The sequence below is a fragment of the Lissotriton helveticus genome, chromosome 6, assembly GCF_964261635.1.
Source record: "Lissotriton helveticus chromosome 6, aLisHel1.1, whole genome shotgun sequence".
In the NCBI taxonomy this organism is placed as follows: domain Eukaryota; kingdom Metazoa; phylum Chordata; class Amphibia; order Caudata; family Salamandridae; genus Lissotriton; species Lissotriton helveticus.
In genome coordinates, this window is record NC_136067.1 from 258,878,546 (window position 1) to 258,902,057 (window position 23,512).

Genomic DNA, 23,512 nt, shown 5'->3' on the forward strand with positions numbered 1-23,512 from the left:
CACAGCACAGCAAATTCAGCACTAGCAAGACAACTACTTCAGTGGAAATAAACCATTATTTCATCAGCTTACTGCAGGCTGTGAAATGCTTTTTTTTTGGGAGAAGATGTATGCAGGGGTGAAGCAGAAGTGAGTGACAGAGATGGTAGCCACATTCAAAATTGAGATTTATAACCCCATGGTTTGCGGGTTAAAATGGAGGGAGGAATGGGAAGATCGTATTTCTTTATATGCGGACGATGTGTTATTATTTATTACCTCACCTACGAGATCACTGCATGAGCTACTTAACATATGCGCCGTGTACGGCTCCGTCTCCGGATATGCCATCAACTGGGATAAGTCGGTGCTTTACATATTACGTGGACCGCCTCCACATCTCCCAAGATGGTGTGCGGTTCAAATAGTCATGGACAGTTTTAAGTATCTTGGAATATATATAACCTCTGACTGCGACACATTCTTAAAACTTAATTTACAACCCCCTCTGCAACAACTTAAACGCGATATTTGGCATTGGAAGACGCTGCCACTCTCCCTTTTGGGAAGAGCGGCTCTCTTTAAAATGAAGGTCCTGCCCAGATTTCTATATGCTCTACACAACACCCTCTATCCAGTCCCTGACTCATATTTTAGAGCGGTAAACTCAGAGGTGGCAACTCTCCTTTGGGACAGCAAACCAGCGAGATTGGCAGCGACAAAAATGGTGAGAAGTTGGTATGACGGCGGGATAGCCCACCCGCATATGAAGGCCTACTATTGGACCTCGCAGCTTACGGTTATTAATCAGTGGCTTCACGTGCTAGACTCAGACCCAGCTTATCACCTTGACAGAATGACTTTGGAAAGGGCGGTTTCAATAGAACACTGTACAACACTCAGAAAGCCCGACACCTTGTTGGCCCAGCGGCGCACACCGTCCGCGTCTGGCACACAGTGAACAGACACCTGGGCTGGACTGGAAAACTCACGAAACACACAGCCTTGTGGGACGCATGCAAACTTGGAACACTAGGCAATAGTAAAGGGTTCCACAAATGGGAGCTAATTGGTATCTCCCAGCTGGGGGATCTCTGGCAGACTGGAAAAGTAGTCAGCTTTGCTCACTTGCAAAAGCAGAACTCTATGGTTCCAGGCAAAAAAATCCAGTATCTCCAAATTAAACATGCAATTGAGGCAGCCTTTCCTAAAGCCACAACGCCCCGGAAGCCTGCCCCCTAGAGGACCGACTACATACCGATTATCTCTATAAAAAAGCGATTTCATTGACATATAAAAAAATTATTAACAATCGACCAGACCCACTCCTCAGACTCAGGGAACTCTGGCAGTCCGAAATTGGAGATATGGACGACCCTGACTGGCGTGTGGCTCTAGCCTCGCCTAAAGAGGTGGCAATCTCCTCTAGACTGTGTCTGGTGCAGTTCAAAATACTACATAGAACCTACTACACACGGAAGGTATTAAACAAGATGGGGAGAGCTCCTTACCCAAGCTGCCTGCACCTCTGCAGGGATATAGGCACCTTTTACCACACCTTGTGGGACTGCCCTAAACTAATGTCCTACTGGGAGGAAGTAGTAGGTACAATTGTAGAAGTCATTGGGAAACAGGTTCCACTTGAGCCCCAGTGCTGCCTTCTTAATGTTTGGGGCCCATCAGATCTCACCCACGCAGAACGCCTATGGGCCACGACTGGCATGACAATAGCCAAATGAAACATAGTGCAGAAGTGGGGAGCAGGAATAGTGCCAACGATAATACAGTGGTATAGAGACATGGATACGGCCATGGTAGCGGAGAAAGCCACGTTTGTAAATAGGAAATGCCCTCGCAAGTGGGCTAGGGTGTGGGGAAAGTGGAACACGCACAGAGGGGACATTTGTACCCCCCAGAAGATAAGACAGACTTGGATGAAGACACGTAATGTTGTGAAACTTGATATGTACGGGTGTAATATTGTCTACCTAAGTGACAGTAAAGAAATTACATTGTGATTATACAATAATATTGCAAATCTGTACTGTTATGTTACAATCTTGATGAATAAAATCTTATTTAAAAAAAAAAGAATTGAAATTTATACACACGTAGCCTACCTAAAACACATAATTTGCTTCACTTCTATACATCATATGAAATTTGTTTCAATTTCAGTTACATGAATCTACTCTTTATATGCAGGATCTTGTGTAAAAAATCGCATATCATACGTTATTATTAGAGCACAAAAATATGAACTTAAAAACAATCCCACAGCTGCGACCTCATGAGGCGGCGCAATGATGAGGTGTTTCAGTATCTGGGAAGCATCTACTAAAAGGCGCCACAGGTTAGTGTCTGGGGCAGCATGTCTGCGTCTGTATAAGACTTAAGACACAGGATATAGGCTAGGCTTGGCCTATTGGACTTTCACGTTGTGCAGTTCCATTTCATTTCAAGTCACCTTTATAATTTCTTCTGCTCTGGTTTTACCACATAAGGGCCACTCAGTATCAATAGTGGTGGTGGTGCCAAAGACTTTGAGATTTTTGCTGAACCCAGACCCAACAACAGCTGTTACCAGGAGGCTGCTGTAACCCACACACTGGGTTGAGACTAGTAACACACATCTAAACACCATGATGTTCTCACACAGTATATTGCCACACTGGGACTGGGACCCATATGCACAAATGATACCTATACTTGAAGCACCAGCTAAGGTACGGGGCAGGAGAGAGAGTTAGAGAGAGAAAGATAGAGAGAGTGTTGTCGTCCCTTCTCTGTGTGTCTTTATAATTGATTGTGTGTTCATCTTCTAGTTCTGAATCCATGTAGATTCCCACCAGGCAAAATCTACTTTAGGAAGCGGCATGTGCCATTTGTCTTTTCTATCAGTAAATTCCTTATCATCTTGAAAGAGGTTGATAAGCGGATGTATGGATGCGGAGGCTGTGTTTGTTTCTTAATGTTGATTTATTTGGGTTCAAGAAAACCGTGATGAGGATAGTTCTCCTTAATGTGGCACACCAGGTTGCGGGCAATGTATAACAGCAGATTTCCTCCTTTTTTCTTCCTCCTGTAGATATTTTCCGTAAGATGGTGTTGGCCCGGAGTCTCGGAGAAAGAGTGTAGTGTGTTTATCCAGGTACCTATATTGATACTCCTATTTCTGACCCTTGTCCGGTTATTAATTCACTAATGTCCATACAACGGCACAGAAACCCATTTTCAGATTAGGTCATAGCGCATGCTGTTACATTAAGCAAGCACTATTCCTCCAGCCCCCTAGAAAGCACACCGAGTTCTCAAAACAAACCAAACCTCCAGCAGACCTGGGAAATCCCCCGCAGCTATTGTTTTGATTTCGCTTTAGAACTCCTGAAAAGAATGTAAGAACGACCAGTCCTTATGACATTCTTACTGACGTCTTATGTCCATCCTTACGTCAAACTCGGCACCTTTCAGGTATAAATATACCGACGCTGCCCTAAGCAAAGGCACGGTGGTGATGAGCTTGGAGCAGCGCTACTTGCCGGAGAGCCCAGCTGATGCAGGAAGCCCACGGACGCTGCCCCTCCCTTTTGACGCGCTGAGAGAGACGCTGCCTTTTCTCCTGCCGAGAAATCCAGCCTCCGGCGTTTCCGGCTTACCTTCGCGGGTAACTGGGATATCGAGTCCTGAGAGAGAGATACCAGACCTCCTGCCTTCTAAATCCCAGGTACTGAACTGACTAACCCCTTACAGAGAATTCTTGAGTCAGATTCTTGGCAAAACAAACTTAACTTAAACTGCTACTTACTTACTCCATCCCACGTATTAGGCTTAGGTCAGGTACACCGGGGTAGGCGTAGTTAGAAGCACCAGTTGAGTACGATTAGTCAATGTATATATGTATGTATAACTTTTATCCATTTTAAGTATCATATGGCTAAGAAACCATATCAATGCTTTTACAGTATTATTTTATAATCCTGCTTTTACTGTATGCACTTTACTTAACTATGAGTATTGCAATAATAGCGATTCATTTCTCTTGTATGAGAAAAAGAGACTGATCAATAAATAACATCTTTTTATTGAAACACGCCCCTCTCTTATTTCTCTACAAACTGGTGGAACTAAGAATGCACGTACTGACTGAGTAAAATAATTGTCTTTTGTTTTCACACGACTCTAGAGATATACTCTTGATTAGGGAGAGCAAAGTTGTCATGTTCTATGGTTGTCAGAAACTAAATCCCTTCTTGTCTATCCAGGGAGGTTAAACTCCTCCTCGCCTATTCGAGAAAGTTTCTAGTGAACTATGAGCTAGCTGGCACACACAAAACTTTAAGTCTAATATCGTCAGTAGAAGACCTAGTTAACCTCTGTCCTACGTCTATACTATTGAAGATATTATTCCAATGCGCAGAGCCTATTGGGAACATAGGAACTACACTACATGGCGCCCAACGTTTGGTAAGGCGATAAAACTAACACAAGGCATTAGAGTAACTCAGTCGTGCTTTTCCACACAGACCCTTTTCTCCCATAAAACTCCAAAGACGTCTGGAGTGGGTCAAAGGTTAAATCCGCCAAACTTAGTAGGAGGAGACTCCTATGTATAGTTTTTGGTTTATTCAACGTTGAAGGATACACTGTTCCAAAAATATTGTGCACCCAATCTTTGTTTTCGTGAAAACCTGATCTGCAACAAAAAAACTTCCTGTCAGTAAAATGTCAGACGGTGAAGGAGATAGGGAGACAGCTAGATTAGCAGCTCAACTCCTAGCGGATGACACAAGTCTCCTACAGCAAGACCCGGATGCAATACTCATCCCGGTCAGCATAATAAAAACTATAACTTTAAAACTTATAGAAAATGGACTGACATCGAGAGGTGGTACAGTCATATTCGTAATTGAGGCACACGAATATCGGCAGACAGAGGTATTCTATTCATGGATAAACTTTCCAGCAGCAAATGCTGTAACAAAGGAGTTCCACTATTACAAAATAGAGGAACCACCGGATGAGTACACTCCTTTCGAGGAGGTGGAAATACCACTCAAATACCAAGAGCACCTGCTCTGGTTTAAAGGCGCCCTAAAACATAATGATCACATCACCAGGCTCGGTCCACTAGGTAGACCAGGAGCAACGTGGCCGGTTCTAGCCGGCTACACACCATATCCAGACATTGAAAAAATGTCGAAACCAGAACTTTTAGCACAGCTAGAACAACTGATTAAAATACACAGACAATTAGTCCAATATGTAATGCGGACTTCAACAGTCCAACCAGCTATAAAAATTCCACAGCTGACCCCTCATCAGGGGAACACAAATAAAATCACACCACAGAATATACAGTCCTGTCTAGGTAAAGTACCCATTAAAAGGGAACAAATTCCATTCTGGTTAGCACAAAAAATCACTCAAATAGAGGCAGTATTTCCGGATACTACCCCTACTGAGAAACACAGAATTCTGACTATCTGTCTTCCAATGGGGATCGCACCACATGTGGAGGACTGTGACACTTGGGGTACAGTCTCTGCTTCCATTTACACAAAAACACATGGTGTTCCGTCCATGTCGGTAATACCAGAGGTGCTAAAACAGATTCAAAATGAATACGGTCCAGAACCTGCTTTAACTCTAGGTATGAAATTACTGAAAGACTTTAAGCAGGTCTCGGCAATATTACTAGCAAACATAAAGGGGGAAGCAGCAAATGTGGCAATCCGCCAAAGGTTGAAGGAAACAGATATAGCAAACCAACCATTTGAACTTGCCAGAATCATAGAAAAATCATATGAAGAACTAGGAAGAGATAGTTTGGGTGGGAAATCAGTGAAACCCCAACTAATTGAAAATCCTGAAAAGGTATTTATTAAAAATAATCTAAACACTTCAAAAAAGAGCTGGGATGGACATAAACAATCCACTCCCAAAGAAAAAAGATTCCAGTCCAGAGGAAGGTCTCCTCGGCGGAGAGAAAGATCTCCGGACCAAGGACACAAGTCTCCCCAGAGGGAGCCCTCTGAGAAAAAATAAAACCTTAGAAATAGGGATAATCTGAAGAAACCTGATAGATATTAAGATATTGATACACGTCCATCTCGATCTTTTCAGACTTCCTCGCAGAAATCGGAAAGAAGAGAACGGTCAGAACACAGGGAAGAGCACGTCAAGTCCAAATACAAGGAACCTGCTCATCAAAATAAAAAGTTACAATTTCCAAAGAAGAAGGTAGCCAGTATTAAAGTAATCAAACATGCAGAGGATCCTGAGGACTCAGCTGAAAAACGGAGAGTGGGCTCAGACACTGCTAGACAGCGCAGCAGAAGTGAGCATAGCTCGCAAGATCCTGATGAATCATCTGGAGACAGTGGACACGAATGAATACATTCAGGTGGAAACTGCAGATACCAGAGTTAGCAAACCTCATAAAATATATGAAATAACTTTACGTATAGAGGGAGATAAGACTAGGAAAATAAGGGGTCTATTTTGGGATAATCTCTGCAAGGGTTATGACATCCTTCTAGCTGAAAAAGACTGGCCACCAGAGTTTGTCAGGGAGTGCCCTCATGGCGAAGAAATGATTATGCCTGCCTTCTCAAATCATATTCCAATTCATAAAAAATATACACTTGCAAGAAAATGGGCAGTAGCCCAAGCTCCTGCACTGTATAAAAATCCTGTGGGATGGGATGAGGACTCTCCTCCTCACAAAATCCAGTTAAAATCACAACCAACTGCACAGAGGCAGTACCCAATTAAGCAAGAAGCTAAAAAACAGGTCAGGGAGATCTTAGATCAACTTGAATACCAGCGGGTGATTGAAACTTGCACCTCACAAATGAACAATCCTTTGTTTCCTGTCTCCAAACCAGATGATTCATATCGTCTAGTTTTGGACTACAGACACCTTAACTCATGTTGCAAAACTTTTGCAGTACAAAACTCACACAGTGCAGCACTAATGAATAGCATAGTGCGCAAAAAATACAAAACAACATTAGACATCTCTAATGGATTCTTTTGTCAAAATATAGCACCTGAAAGCAGATATTTGACCGCTTTCTCAATAAATGGCTCGCAGAAAATTTCTGGCGTTTGCCACAGGGGTTCAAGAACAGCCCAGGATTATTCTCAGCAAGAGTAACAGAGTTACTACAAATGGATGATGATGAGGCATTATCTTATGTCGATGACATCTATCTAACAGATGATGACTTGGATACTCACTTGAAAAGAGTGAACACCATAATACTTGGTTTCGCAGCAGAGGGTTACAAATTCAACTTCAAAAAGTCGAGAATTGCCCATCTAACGGTCCTGTTATTAGGATATGAATTATCAAGTGAAGGCAAAAGCCTGGCAGACAATTTCCTGGAGAAATATGCTGTAATCCAAGCACCAAGAAAGCTGAAAAACTTACAATCAATTCTAGGTTTCCTGAATTTCGGAAGAACTTACATTATAAATTACGCGGAGAGGGTTAAACCTCTCTATGACTTAATAAAACCAGATTTTAAAAGAATCAATTGGACTCAAAAACACACAGAAATTTTGAGATCTTTACAAGCAGACATGTTAGTTAAAACAAAACTACAAACACGCGACAATACACGCAACCTTGTGATTCGAGTCATCCCAGGAAGATGCGGATTCACATACCTAACCTCTAATGAGGGAGAAACAGTACCAAGAGCATACAAATCACATTTGTGCACAAAAGCTGAAATGAAATTTAGCCCTACGGAAAAAATTCTAACCGCGGTACAGACTGCTGTAGCGAAAGAAAGAGCCCTAGCACAAGGTAAACGAATAATCATCGTGACACCAATACCAGCCCTGGAGGCGGTAACTAAGGCAAGCATGATGGATACAGTGGGCTAATTCTCTTGCTGCAACAGACGTGGTATACAAATTTGATCCTAAATTAAAAACACAAGAATTTCTCCAATATGAATTCGAATGTCCTCTGCCGACCGAAATCCTGCCTCTAGAACATTACGGCTGTATAATATATACGGACGGATCGGCACAACCCGCAGTTGGGGGTAAACAAGCGTACAGTGCTGCGTGCGCGATTGTTAAAGGTCGTTGGCACGAAGGAAAATTTAGACCACTAATGACAAAAACTCAATCTCTAGGAGATTGTACAGCTCAGCGAGCTGAACTAATAGCGTTAAAAATGGCGCTAGATAATACCGATCGTGAATTCCCGACACTAATAGTGTGCGATTCGTATTACTGCGTCAAATCATACAACGAAGACTTGCAGAAATGGGTTCAAAACGGGTACAAAGATGACACAGGTGCCACAATAAAGCAAAAATCGCTTTGGGAACAAGTAGTTCTTTTACAGAAAGAACTACCAAAGACTCACGTGATACACTCACCGAGTCATCAGCGTGATGGCGTTCACGCTGCAGGGAATTTATTGGCTAAGACAGCCACAGCGGAAGCAACTAAATCGGCTTCCGTAGCTACAAAAAAGCGTTCAGGAAAATACATTGACGGGGAAACAATGCTGGCGGTGAAAACGTCATCAAAAGGCGACTGCTCAGCGCTACCCATCAACTATCCACTCAATTATACATACATAATCGATGCAAACTCCGTTCCTTTTGCTCAAATCCCTGGAGTGGGGGATAGAGTAATTCCAAACACGAACAGGAGAGGCTTGTTAATAGCAGACGCACATATGGGTGAGGGTCTTAGACACCTCAAACTAAAAGATTCTCTGGAAGAATTGCAATCCACATACTGGTGGCCAGGAATGAGCCTGCAACATCACATATTTGCAAAAAACTGTCCAAACTGCAACAGAGATCGCAGTGGCGACCGAGACGGTGTTTTACCATGGCGGTTCGCTCAAGACGGGATTAAACAATAAATATATAAAACCCAGTATGATTAATGCGTCAAATTAACATATAGAGACTATCATCACTTAAAATGTAGACCCCAGCGCTCGGCTGACGCCAGAACTGTTATAAAAGATTTGCGAGTCTTTATCGGCACATACGCAATTGGCATGCTACATTCTGACCAGGGTCCTGCTTTTAGCTCTCGAGCCTATAAGGAGGCCATGACCAGCATGGGCATTGCATTGCGGTACTCTTGTCCCTTTCATCCTGAGGGAAACGGAATTGTGGAAAGAAAAAAACGTGACATAAAGCAATCTATAACGGCGAAGGTATTAGGTTCGGGAGCTGGGTGGGTCAAACATTTAATAAGTGTCCAACGTAGTCTTAATAATCTGCCAAGAAATTCTCTAAGAGGTCTCAGTCCGTACGAACTATTGTTTGGGACTAGAATGTTAATCCAGGAACTCGACAGTCAAACTTCAGTGGTTAAAGAAAAATGCTTTGATATCAAAGATCGTTTGGCTATTTTACAGGACTTAAATGAAAAAAGAAAAGACCTGAGCAACATAAAGTTGAAGCAACAGCCAACAGCCACTGAAGATAAACCACCTGTCCCAGCAAGGCCTGTCTGGATTCCAAATATCGGGGATCTGGTCAGAGAGAAGATCGCGGTAAAGAAGGAATTTGGGCCTTTTTACAGAACAGCAGTACCTGTCTTGTCTGTCAACGGGACGAGATCAGTAGTATTACCGCCCCTTGCTGGTAAAAAGGAGAACCGAGTTGTATCCATCGACCTGGTTAAACCACAATCATGTGGCCGATAACAAGTAGTAGGCCAAGTGGACTCCCAAGAAATAGTAGAACACCAAAGTTTGCTACAAATACAGAGGTTCAAACTGAGAGACTAATCACAATTGATAAACCTACAGTGAATCGACAAGGACTATGCAACAAAGCCATGGAACTAAAACCTCTTGAAACCCAAATCCAAATTGTACATCAAGAAACACAAGTCTACAATGATGTAACCACAGACTATGCTAATGAAAAAAAGAAAATTCCAATAACAAAAAGGAATCCAGAAGCAATTGAAACAATTGACAGAACAGCATCAGGTTACTTTATGAAGTTCGATGATTTTTCTGAGGATCCAAGTGAACCTGAGGAACAGCCAACAACAAAAACTTTTAAAGACAAAGCAAAGGAACTAATTCATCAACTAAAAGAAACTTATCTGATTTCTCCATGGATTGAACTTTGGGTGGCACTAGGAGTATTCATCCTCATACTTTGGGTCATCATGGTATTATGCTTGGGACATTTCATTGAGGGAAAATATGTTATAATGGACACAGCAAGTCAGAATATCAACTTGGTCCTGAAACCACACAAGTCTTCACACATCGAGAAAAGGGAACTTTCTTCAGTGAACTTCACAGCCAATCCTATACCCGGTGGGGTAGCCTGGGACAAAACTGATTACGAAATCTATGGTCCAGTTGAGCTCCTGAAGTATCCTCATCAATTCAAGATTTCATTGAGTGACTTTGTAAAACCAAGCACATTCGCTGATGATTGGGACTTTGAAAGTATTAATGATATGATGTCAGATCTAGTGATGTCAGCTAAATTTACAGAACATGATTATTTACAGGGTTCATCTAATTATGACCTGATGTATTGTTATAACCACTATGGTAACCATTTTCTGCATAAATCTGCTCAACCTAGAAATGTTTTAAATTACAACCAATGGGAACATTGTGCTACTCCACCAAAAGGCAGTTCAAAAACATTTTATGATAGATTTTCATACTTCTCAGGGTTTAACACAAGTGATGCAGAAACGTTTTATTTTAGACTGTTAAATAAGACAGGAATGAAAACCATGCTTACAAACACAAAATTGATCTATTCAGAGAAATTTTTTGAAAAAATGAAAACATTCGGTTATGATTTTTGGAACAAAAATATTGAAACTAAGACAATCTGGGGTACAAGAGATTGGCAAGTGCAAGGTTTAGAATCATTATTTAGAGCCTGCATGATCCCAGAACAAATGATATTTTTGAATGACACAATTCAACAAACAACCTGTCTTGGCCTAGCCAAAATTAAAGACTTAAACAAACCGTCTATTCCAAAACCAACACCCGACAGTAATAGCACTACAGATGTTGAGATAGACGTATCCCATATTTTAAACCAAAACAGAACACATCCTGATTGGAAGAAATGGTTGATCTGGCCCACAGACACAAATAACTGTCAAGATAGATTCCTGAACAAAAAACAGGGGTTCACATTGACCAGGCCAGACCCTAGATACTCCCAGAGACAACATCCAGGGATTGTAACTACTTACAGTGTAGGGAAACTCTGCCTCGAATGGCTATACACATCCACACTGGCAGAAATTAAGCAACACTTGACTTTACTTAAAGAAGGTGCTGACTTGCGTGATATCATTATGGGACCACGCAAACAGCGTCAAAAACGTTTCATAGCGGCCTCTATATATGCAGCTTACAATGAAGCTTGGAAAGTAACTCAAATTGAAACAGCAGAGAAAATACGGGAAATTGACCGTGTTAATTTGGAAAAATCACTTTCTGTTGTGGACAATGGGTTAATGACTCTGTCTTCCAGAATATATTCACTGAACAGTATTGTATCTTCTGCAATCGATATAATGGAACAAGACTTACTGATGTTACAACACGGTCAGTCCCAATTGCGTTCTATTGAACAGCTTGGCTGGACGTTACAAAATCTGCGTTCAGGCTACGTGCCTTGGCGTTTAATCAACACAACGTCACTATTCAGTATCTTTAACCTTACTGATACACAAATCAGTTTGACACAGAAGGGTGCGGAATATACAATTCTGAGCATTGAAAAACTTGAGAGATTACCATTGACAATGTCAGAACGACCTGTCATTGAATGGATAGTACATGGGATAATAACTATTCCGATAACAACTTTCCAGTTTCGATACTGTCAAAAATATATACAGGCAGGCCAGTATGAAAGGTTGGGTAAAGGGTACATTAAGTCAACATGGAACTTACCTTATACACACACATGTTACAGTAATAAAGGACAGAGTGTATTTCTTAGTGGTAATAATTGTGAGACATCACTAAGTGGTATACTTCTGTGTCAAGGTATAAGTTTACATGGGGCCTGTGAAGGAACTTCAAATAACCTTTCATGTCACAAGCTCGGCACACCTGCAACACGAATAGAACCATTCTTTAAAAGACTTTCTAACGGGAGTTACATTCTAATTGTAGATCACAGATGTTGTGGCTTGCTGCCAGAAAAACCTTATCTGGTAAGCGTGACTACCAGGGTCATTTGCTGTGAGCGAGTATTGTTCCCGAATGACACCCCAGACAGGGAGGGAAGGTTATGGCCCAGTTTGAAAATCTCTTCTATTCGAATTGATACTTTAAGCAGAATGAAGACTGTGCTCCTACAGACGCCAACCCATTTGACGTCATCAAAAGAAACGTATGATCTCCAAGTTGCAAGGACAACGGATGAGATACATGCATTACTATCAACAAGTTGCCCCCTACACTTCGCAGAAATGCTAAACGAAATCTTAAATATTTCTGATACAAGTGGTATCGCAAGTGTATTTAAGACAGTTTTTTCGGGACTGTTAACCCCATTCAAAGCAGTCCTGGGTATTTTTCCACATTTCGTCCATTCCATCTTTGGCGGACTTCCACTCCTGTTGGGACTCGTAGCAGGCATTTTATTCTTGCTACTCTTGCTTCGTTATGGCAAGCCATGTCACAGACAAGACTCCAGTAACAATGGAAGAAACGATCCTAGCTATACGCTACCGGGACCGCATAACTAAAGTCCTTGGCTTAGCCCGGCTACGAGATCTGAATATGACCTGGTTTCTTTCGTTCAGACCCATCTGGCAGAATTGTGTTATGCCTGTATTAAGGTGCATGCTATGCGGCGAAGAATGTGTGTTGGACACCTGTCTTACACTACAATCGGAAGTACCATTGGATGCAGATACTTTGTTGGGTCCAGTAAAGGCTCATGCATTGTGCTGTCCCCAGCGGTTACCTATCCTGATGACGGCATTCGTGGAGACTTCACCACTGCGATTGAAGGGTAGTGAAGTACAAGATGAAAGCAGCATCGACCAGGTACGACCATCTGTAAGCAGTTCTGATCAAACCATCATTGAAAGTGAACATGCGCATGTCTGCATGGTAGCGACGTTTTCCAACCTAGTCGAACTTTCACCAGAAGCTGTAGACTGTTTTTTCGAGAGTCTGTCTGAAATGATGTTTTCACCAGAACAGAGAGAGTGACTTTAAACAAAATTGCACACAGCGTTCCCTGAACTCTGCATTTGGCCTTCAGTCTTTGAAAACAAAGTGACTGTGAACTATTTTTTTTCTCTTCTCCCCTGGAAAGTGAAAACTTTTTTCCAAAATTCCATAATATTTACACTTTTGGCACTTATCGTCTGCTTAAAGTAAAATTATTCTTAGAGAACAGAGCTTCTATTTTTAGGAATTCTAGAGATATTACATTACCTCAACCTCTAGCTTATATGCAATTAATTGTGTTTATATGTGATGAGATGGTCTCGCAATTTTTTTTTCTGTATCAAGAGCCATTTCATGTGTAATTTCGCAAATCATTCATGCTGATATAAAATGTGCATCTCATTTTTTTGAATGACTATACTGCTTGAATGCATACAGTACCTATACTCATTTCGTGTATTTCGCATACGCCATTTTTCAAATGCAAAAAAAATGTATTTTGGGGTGGTTCGGTATACACATGCATTGTTAGTTATGTTTACTATTGCTTAGGTTAGTAAATATGTACATAAAATCGTGGAGTGGGTGTAGTGTGTTTATCCAGGTACCTATATTGATACTCCTATTTCTGACCCTTGTCCGGTTATTAATTCACTAATGTCCATACAACGGCACAGAAACCCATTTTCAGATTAGGTCATAGCGCATGCTGTCACATTAAGCAAGCACTATTCCTCCAGCCCCCTAGAAAGCACACCGAGTTCTCAAAACAAACCAAACCTCCAGCAGACCTGGGAAATCCCCCGCAGCTATTGTTTTGATTTCGCTCGAGAACTCCTGAAAAGAATGTAAGAACGACCAGTCCTTATGACATTCTTACTGACGTCTTATGTCCATCCTTACGTCAAACTCGGCACCTTTCAGGTATAAATATACCGACGCTGCCCTAAGCAAAGACACGGTGGTGATGAGCTTGGAGCAGCGCTACTTGCCGGAGAGCCCAGCTGATGCAGGAAGCCCACGGACGCTGCACCTCCCTTTTGATGCGCTGAGAGAGACGCTGCCTTTTCTCCTGCCGAGAAATCCAGCCTCCGGTGTTTCCGGCTTACCTTCGCGGGTAACTGGGATATCGAGTCCTGAGAGAGAGATACCAGACCTCCTGCCTTCTAAATCCCAGGTACTGAACTGACTAACCCCTTACAGAGAATTCTTGAGTCAGATTCTTGGCAAAACAAACTTAACTTAAACTGCTACTTACTTACTCCATCCCACGTATTAGGCTTAGGTCAGGTACACCGGGGTAGGCGTAGTTAGAAGCACCAGTTGAGTACGATTAGTCAATGTATATATGTATGTATAACTTTTATCCATTTTAAGTATCATATGGCTAAGAAACCATATCAATGCTTTTACAGTATTATTTTATAATCCTGCTTTTACTGTATGCACTTTACTTAACTATGAGTATTGCAATAATAGCGATTCATTTCTCTTGTATGAGAAAAAGAGACTGATCAATAAATAACATATTTTTATTGAAACACGCCCCTCTCTTATTTCTTTACAAACTGGTGGAACTAAGAATGCACGTACTGACTGAGTAAAATAATTGTCTTTTGTTTTCACACGACTCTAGAGATATACTCTTGATTAGGGAGAGCAAAGTTGTCATGTTCTATGGTTGTCAGAAACTAAATCCCTTCTTGTCTATCCAGGGAGGTTAAACTCCTCCTCGCCTATTCGAGAAAGTTTCTAGTGAACTCTGAGCTAGCTGGCACACACAAAACTTTAAGTCTAATATCGTCAGTAGAAGACCTAGTTAACCTCTGTCCTACGTCTATACTATTGAAGATATTATTCCAATGCGCAGAGCCTATTGGGAACATAGGAACTACACTACAAGAGAAGAATATCGTTAACTATAAGGCAGGCAGGGAAGTATGGTATATTGTCACCATACCCGATTGTGCTCAGAATTCCAAAGCGGGATGCAGGGATATTATTCTGGGGTAGTTAACATGCTCTTACTCTTACAGTGATTTTGCTCCTGGAAGTGAGACGCCATTTCAATCTGATCAGGTTATACCATCTCCTGAATCAGCTAAAGGATATTCCCAGGCGAGGCGAGTCTCCCTCTTAGCGCAATCTCAAGGGAGACTACAAACATATCACCTTTGCTATACATCAAAGGTTGATCCGTGTCTTGCCTTTAAATAAAACATTTTATATCAAAAACTCATTGCCATTTAGATGAAAACACCCTTCATTCTGTTTCCGTGAGGGAATCTAGGCTGGATATATTGATTGTAATAAAAACGCCGGCACACGTCCCATGATACCCTCTTCCCTCCTCCCAACCTCTTCCCTTGGGACTCACTCGCTACCCCCACCAGCACCCTCCAGGGATAACCACCACTCCTCGCTCCAGACCTCAAGCACCTTCCTCTCGATCACCGAAGTCCTTGCAGGATCCTTCAGTGTTGGGCAGTGCTTCGTTGCATGAACAGCTTCCTTCTTCCTCTGGCATCACCATCCTCCTGATGCGCTCTTTCTGTGTGATGATGGGCCTCTTTTCTCCTCCATGGGGCTTCTTGGATTGGCTCTCTCCCTCGGATGTCCCGCTTTAAACCGACAGTGGTCCATTTTCTTATAGGTGGTTCTCTTTCCTTGTTCCAGTTTAACGCTTTCTTTTTGTCTTCCACAGGTGTTGCGGTGTTTACAGTGTTTGACAGGGCTGTTGCGGGGTGTTCTTGGGGTAAGTATAGGGGTTTGTGATGTAGCTATGTTCCATATTCCAGTGTGGAGTGTGGCTGATAGTCTGTTCCATTTCAGTCAGTTGGCTGATGTTTACCTTGGATGGGGTTGAATAAATAAGACTCTCCCGACTCACAACTTATACCACTGTTTCTTGAATCATTACACTGGGGACGTTCGTGTGTTGGCAAAAGCGAGATCAACCTCAACATGGGGAGACACAGAGAGGATAAATGAGGAACTTTGGACGCTGGAAGGAAGCAGTAACCTAAACTAAAAGGATTGGACGCGAAGAGAGAAGATAATTGCTTACTTGTGTGGTAGAGTTGTCAGCGCGTCGTCCGTGTGGTCTGGAAAAGATTCTGCATAAAGTAAACAAGCGGGAAGTAAAGCGGCAGTGTGGCGGTAACTGTTGGAACGCAGGGGGGCCTCTGAATTTCACGAAGGTGATCACGTAAGTACTGTGCGCAATCAACTATAGAAAAGTGACTGAGTGTCACGTTTGATGGCGTCCAATATCTGCTAGAAATAGAGCAGAATGCTTGCGTGACGACAGAGGCGGCGGACATCTTAAAGTCAGGAAGTGGATTATTAGAAAACAAGCTCAACCTCCCATAAACCTCCCACACAAAAAAAAACCGAATGTTATCTGGAAAAAAGGGCGGCCATCTTAAAATAGGAAATCGAAGCTGAACATTGTATGTTGTGAAAAGACAAGGAAAAAGATTTTGAGAAAAACTCCAATGTTTTGGATCATGGACTCCATTAATAAGCTTGCTGTCACCTTGGCAGGACATTTTTTTTAAACTGTTTTTTTTTTCTTCACATTCTTCATACATATTGTTTTTCTTTAGTAGGACCTGGTAGTTCATTTTTTTGGGGGGAAATCTTTGATGTGAAAACATTGCATTGCAAGTCAAGGAAAAATGTTTGTATATTTTAAAGAAAAGAAAAAGAAGGTTATAAAAACAAATATGCAAAATGTTACTGCACCCCCGTTCTTTATGTCCAATCCTGGCAAACCAACAGTAAAATGGCAGAAATTGAAGAAAATATTTGTGAATTATGCCAGGTTGTGTGGAACAAATGTGAGCGCAGAGCGAAAACAGGCATTACTACTTCATTGCTTGGGGGGAGAAGGGCAGGAGGTATTAGAGAATCTACCATCATTAAGTCCTTCAACTCAAAGAGGATTAAGTGAGTATGAAGTTTGTATAAATCAATTAGATTTACACTTTCTGCCAAAAGTAAGTACTATTATGGAGCGTTCTTATTTTGGATTAAGAGAGCAATGCAAGGAAGAGACAGTAGAAGGATTTGTGAATGCACTTAGGAAATTAGCGTCAAGTTGTAAGTTTGGAGAATTGGTGGAAAAGAGGTTACGTGACCAGTTTGTCTTGAAGTGTGTGAATGATAAAATAAGAGAGTAACTTTGGTTAAAAGATGAACCTCCATTGGAAGAAGTTATGGTAAAAGCGAAACGTGTTGAACACTTTAAAATGTGTGAGTGAATTGAGTAAGGTGGGAAAATCTACTAATAGTTCAGAAAAAGTAGATGAAGTTGTATGTCAGGCTGTACAAAAGTCAGAAACCGATAACAAGAAGAGTGGGGAAGAAGACAAGAGGAACAAGAGTGGGGAAGAAGCAAGAAAAAATGTTATGTTTTTCCAAGGTACTTGTTATCGTTGCGGAAAGGTGGGTCACAAAGCTAATGCCAGTTTTTGTCCTGCTATCAGTGTTGTTTGTAACTTTTGTGGGAAAAAAGGACATTTTTTTAAAAACTGCAGTTTCCGAAACAAAAAAGATGGCAGAAATGAGGTGAAAGAAGTAAGTTTCCAGGTGAATGAGGTCAAAATAGGAGATGTAAAGATAACAATGAAGTTTGATTCTTGTTCTCATCTAGCATTTATTTCTAAAGAAGTTTTTGAAAAAGACTTAAAAAACAAAGTGAAATTGATGAAAACTGATGTAAGACCGACAGGTTATGGGGGAACGCCAATTAAAACGTTGGGTTATTTCCAAACTTGTGGAGAATGCAATAAAAGATTTACGTATGCTAAAATTTATGTGGCAGAGAAGGGAGAAAATTTCTGAGTTGGACACATCAGGCACGTCTTGGAGTTATTCTTGATCCTAATGGAAGTACACCTGTACAAGTACAAACTATAGGGAATGGTGTAAACAGGTATGTGAATAAGTTTGGAGAATTATTCAAGAAGGAGTTGGGACGTTTGAAGGGCTACAATCACAGAATAAAACTGAAGTTGGGTGCAAGGCCAGTTGTAGCTAAAGTAAGGAGAATTCCACTAAGCGTACAAGAGTCAGTGCAAAAGGAAATTGATAGATTACTGTTGGCGGGTGTCATTGAGCCTGTGGAAGCGAGTGAGTGGTTGGCTCCCATAGTTGAGGCTAGAAAAAGTAACAATGAGATTTGTTTTTGTATGGATTTACGTGCACTCAATAAAGAAGTTGTGGTAAATAAGTTTTCCTTACCGAATATAGACGAGATGGTGTCAACATTGGATGGTGCATGTTATTTTAGCACTCTGGACTTAGCTTTAGCTTATCATCAGGTGCCTCTAGATGAGAGTGCACAGGAGCTGGCTAAATTCATTACACCGATGGGTGCATTTACGTTTTTGAGAATGCCCTTCAGTTTAGTTTCAGCAGCTTCGGTGTTTCTGAGGATTATGAGTGAGGTGGTGAAAGGAATTAAGGGTGTTAGGTGTTATCAAGATGATCTTTTGATTTATGGTAAGAACATAGAGGAACATGATGAGAGAGTAGAAGAGGTGCTGGAAAGACTAATGAAAGCTGGTTTGACAATACGTTTTGATAAATGTAAATTTGGCGTTACGGAAGTAAATTATCTGGGTCACCATATTTCTGGGACTGGTGTCAAACCAAAGAAAGAGTTAGTGGACACAATTGCCAATCTGAAACATCCGTGTTCGAAAGAGGAATTAGCATATTTTTGGGGTATGGCTGAATTTTATGGAAAGTTTATAAGAAATTTTGCGGATAAAACAAGTCATTTAAGAAGTTTACTGTGTAAAAAAACTGAGTTTGTGTGGGATGAAGTGTGTAAAGAGGAATTTGCAATGGTAAAACTTAATTTAAGAAATGCTCCAGATTTACAAGCTTTCAAACCAGGCGATCAGACATTCATTGTAACAGATGCAGTAAGAAAGAGCTAGGGGCTCTTTTGATACAGAAGAGAGATAATGAGTGTTTGCATGTGCTTCAAGATGCCTCAGAGGTGCTGAAGTAAATTACTCAGTCATTGAAAAGGAGGCACTTGCTATTTTCTGGGCTTTTAATACATTTAAGAAGTTTGTATGGGGTACAAAATTCATTGTCAGGTCAGATCATAAACCCCTTAAAGGGATATTTGAGAAAAAGGGGTTAGACTCCATATCTTCTAGGATCAGGAGATGGGTAATTTCTCTTCAAGAATTTGATTTTGTAGTGGAATATATTCCAGGGGCAAGTAATGTGTCGGCGGATTGTCTGTCCCGTTTAGTAGTTTGTGTGGAATGTGAGGATGAAAAAGAAGAAAAAGACCTTGTGGAGGAGTTTGAAGCAAAAGTGTGTGAAATCACTTTAGGGATGATTAAAGAACATGAATGTAAAGAAGAAATAAAAAAGGACAATGAAATGTTGAGAGTGATGGATTTGATTTCACAAGATAAAGCAGAAAAATTTGACAAACCGTAGGTCTTGGTATGTGATGAGTTAGCTGTTAATAATGACATTCTTACTAGAGGAACAATATTGGTACCACCAGTGAGTTTGAGAGACAATATTGTAAAAATGGCTCATGAAGGACACATGGGTATTTGTAAAACAAAGGAACGTATCAGACAAGATTTTTGGTGGCCTGGGCTAGATCTCATGGTGGAACGTGCAGTGCGGGATTGTATCCCATGTTCTTTGAGTGATAAGATTCTTAAGCCCAGACATTCCCCAATGGTTTGTAGGAGATTACCCATGTGTCCTTGGGATGAAATAGCCATTGACATTGTGGGACCGCTACATGGTGAACATCAAACTCCATATTTATTAGTTTTACTTGATCTATACTCACGTTGGATCGAAGTGAGTTCAGTGTGTGACATCACGACTCAGTCTGAGATTACGTTTTTAGAAACAATTTTCAAAAGAGAAAGCTTTCCTAATTCTTTGTTATCGGACAATGGTCCACAATTTTGTTCTGGGGAAATGGAAGATTATTTAGCAAAATGTGGAATTAAGCATCCCGAGTGCAATGGTGCAAGTGAAGGGTTAAATAAAACGCAAAAGGATAGTATACAGTTGGCAGGAGTCAACAATTTGAATTGGAGAGAAGAGCTACAAAATAGAATTTCAGCTTATAGATTTACACTTCATACTTCAACAGGAAAGACCCCTTTTGAACTATTCAAAGGAAGATCAGCTAATACATCTGTCCTGGATGGATGATTATGGATAAAGGTCTTAAGAGTAATGAAATTGGACAGTGGAGAGAAAAAGAATTGTTGATGCAAAGGAAAAGGAAGTTTTATTTTGACTCACGGACGTCTGCTAGGAGAGTTGAAATTAAAGTGGGAGACAGTGTAAAAATTAAAGCTCCTGTGGGCTGTTTAAATTGGTCAAAGTTCTCTGATGTAAAAACTGTAGTAAAATTATTCAAATGAGCTGTGAAAAACAATGATGGACGCATATGGAGTCATAGGTGTGTTGTTCTTGTTAAGTCAAGAGGTGGTGATGCTGATAGAGGAGAACATTTGAAGGGTTCTGCTCTGGAGGGAAGTCGATTTGTTTTGTAATTTTGAGGAATGGTTTAGGATGTTTTAGTTTATATAGTTTATATGGTGACCCTTGACCCTGCTTCAGGGCCGGTCGCTCCTCGCACTGCGCGACTCCCCGTGAGTGTGCCCAGGCTTCCCCCTTCTGCCACAAGTTCGCCGCTGCCCTGCAGCTGAGTATTCTGGGCTTTGTTTTTTGGTTTCTCTGTGCCTGTATTTGTCGCTGCATTTAACTGTATTTGTGACTTGCCCCCTCTTGTTTTTGGTTTCCCTGTGCCTGTATTTGTCGCTGTATTTTCTGTACTCGTGACTTGCCCCCACACCTCCGTTTCCCGCTCTGTTCTCCCCCCCGCTCCCCACTCCCGGCCGCTGCTCCCCTGTGGCCCCGCCCCTTTTCTTCTGTACCCCCTTCCCAATCGCCACCCCGCTTCCGCCTCCCAGCTGCTCCTCCCTCCCACTTTGCCATTTATGGCGGAGTCCGCGCGTACGTGCAGTGAGTGCGCCGATTGCGCACCAAAGGCAAGCCCGTCTACGCCCGTCCGCGCCTGGACCGCACCCAGCGCCAGGACCCCTGGCCCTCAACGATACCAGCCTACCCGACTGACTTACGATGCCACCACCCTCCACGCACTCAACACCGGCCGGAACCCCGCCTGCCACCGAGCCACCCCGAAACGCACCCACGGACCCTTCACCTGCCAAGCCTGCAAATTCACCTACCTCTGAACCTTCACCGCACCCGCCAGGCCAGGCAACAGCAACAATCACCTCATGTGCATCCTGCTCAACACCCGCTCCGTCCACAGGCACGCCGTCGAACTCTGGAACCTCCTGGACACAACATCACCAGACGTCACCTTCCTCACAGAAACATGGATGAACGCCTCCTCAGCCCCCGACATCGCCATAGCCATCCCGGATGGCTACAAGATCACCCGGAGGGACCGCATCAACCAAACCGGAGGAGGCATCGCCATCGTCCACAGAAACACCATCCGCATCACGACCAACTCCGAAGACACCCTCACCGCCGCCGAGCACCTTCACTTCCAGATATACACCAACCCCAAGGCCACTCTCAGAGGCACTCTCATCTACAGACCCCCGGGACCCCGCACACAATTCAGCGAAGCCATCGCAGACTTCATCAGCCCGCATGCCCTCACCTCCTCAGACTACATCCTCCTAGGGGACCTCAACTTCCACCTGGAAAACAACAACGACAACAACACCATCACCCTGTTGGACAACCTCGCCAACCTCGGACTCAAGCAACTTGTGAACACTCCCACCCACTACCCCGGCCCGCGGTTGACCCCGTCTTCTCCTCCAGCATGCTCATCTCCTTCAGCCACTCCACCGGACTACACTGGACAGATCACAGCTGCGTCCAGTTCAACTTCAGAAGAACCACGACCCACCACCACCCGCAACAGGCTCCCTGAAGAAACTGGAGCAAGATAACCGCAGACCAGCTCACCACCTCCCTTAGCCAGAACCCTCCCACCAAATCGACGGACCCCAACGAAGCAGCCCGCAACCTCACACAGTGGCTCACCAACTGCGCCAATTACCTTGCACCGCTGAAGACTCCTCCCAGCAGACTCGGCAGCAAGAAAGCCTCATGGTTCACCAACGACCTCAAAAACTCCAAGCAATCCTGCCGTACCCTCGAGAAAGCCTGGCGCCACGACCAGTCAACAGAAAACATGACAGCCCTCAAGAACGCCATCCGCAAACACCACCAGCTGATCCGAACCACCAAAAGGACAACATTCAGAGAACGACTAGACAACAACACCCACAACAGCAAGGAACTCTTCAGCATTGTTAAAGAGCTCTCCAACCCCAGCGCCTGCAACAACGACATCAAACCCTCGCAAGACCTCTGCGACTCACTCGCCTCGTTCTTCCACCGCAAGATCGCCGACATACACAACAGCTTCGGCGCACAGACCACGCACCCAACCACCGAACCAGAACCCCCCACCACCACTCTCTGCACCTGGACCCCGGTCAGCACCGAAGACACCACCCGCATGATGAACACCATCCACTCCAGCTCCCCAACCGACCCCTGTCCACATCACATCTTCAACAAAGCCGACTCCATCATCGCACCCCATATGCGGGACATCATTAACAGCTCCTTCACATCCGCCACCTTCCCGGAGAGCTGGAAACATGCCGAGCTCAGCGCCCTCCTGAAGAAACCCACCGCGGACCCCACGGACCTCAAGAACTTCCGCCCCATCTCGCTCCTCCCTTTTCCTGCCAAAGTCATCGAGAAGACCGTCAACAAACAACTCTCCGCCTTCCTCAAGACTAACGGATCCCTTGACCCCTCGCAGTCTGGTTTCCGAGCAAACCACAGCACCGAGACCGCCCTCATTGCAGCTACCGACGGCATCAGGTCCCTGCTCGACAACGGGGAAACAGCTCCCCTCATCCTCCTGGACCTCTCAGCAGCTTTCGACACCGTATGCCACCCAACACTAATACAGCGCCTCAGCAACACCGGAATCCAAGGGAAGCCCCTGGAGTGGATCATCTCGTTGCTCTCCGGAAGAACCCAGAGAGTCCGTCTCCCCCCCTTCCAATACGCGGCCACCGAAATCATCTGCGGCGTTCCTCAAGGATCTTCGCTCAGCCCCACCCTCTTCAACGTCTACATGAGCCCCCTCGCAGCCATCGCATGCCAACACAACCTAAACATCATTTCCTACGCTGACGACACCCAGTTGATCCTCTCCCACACCAACAACCCCGCTCCCGCCAGACTCAGCCTCCAGGAAGGAATGAAAGACGT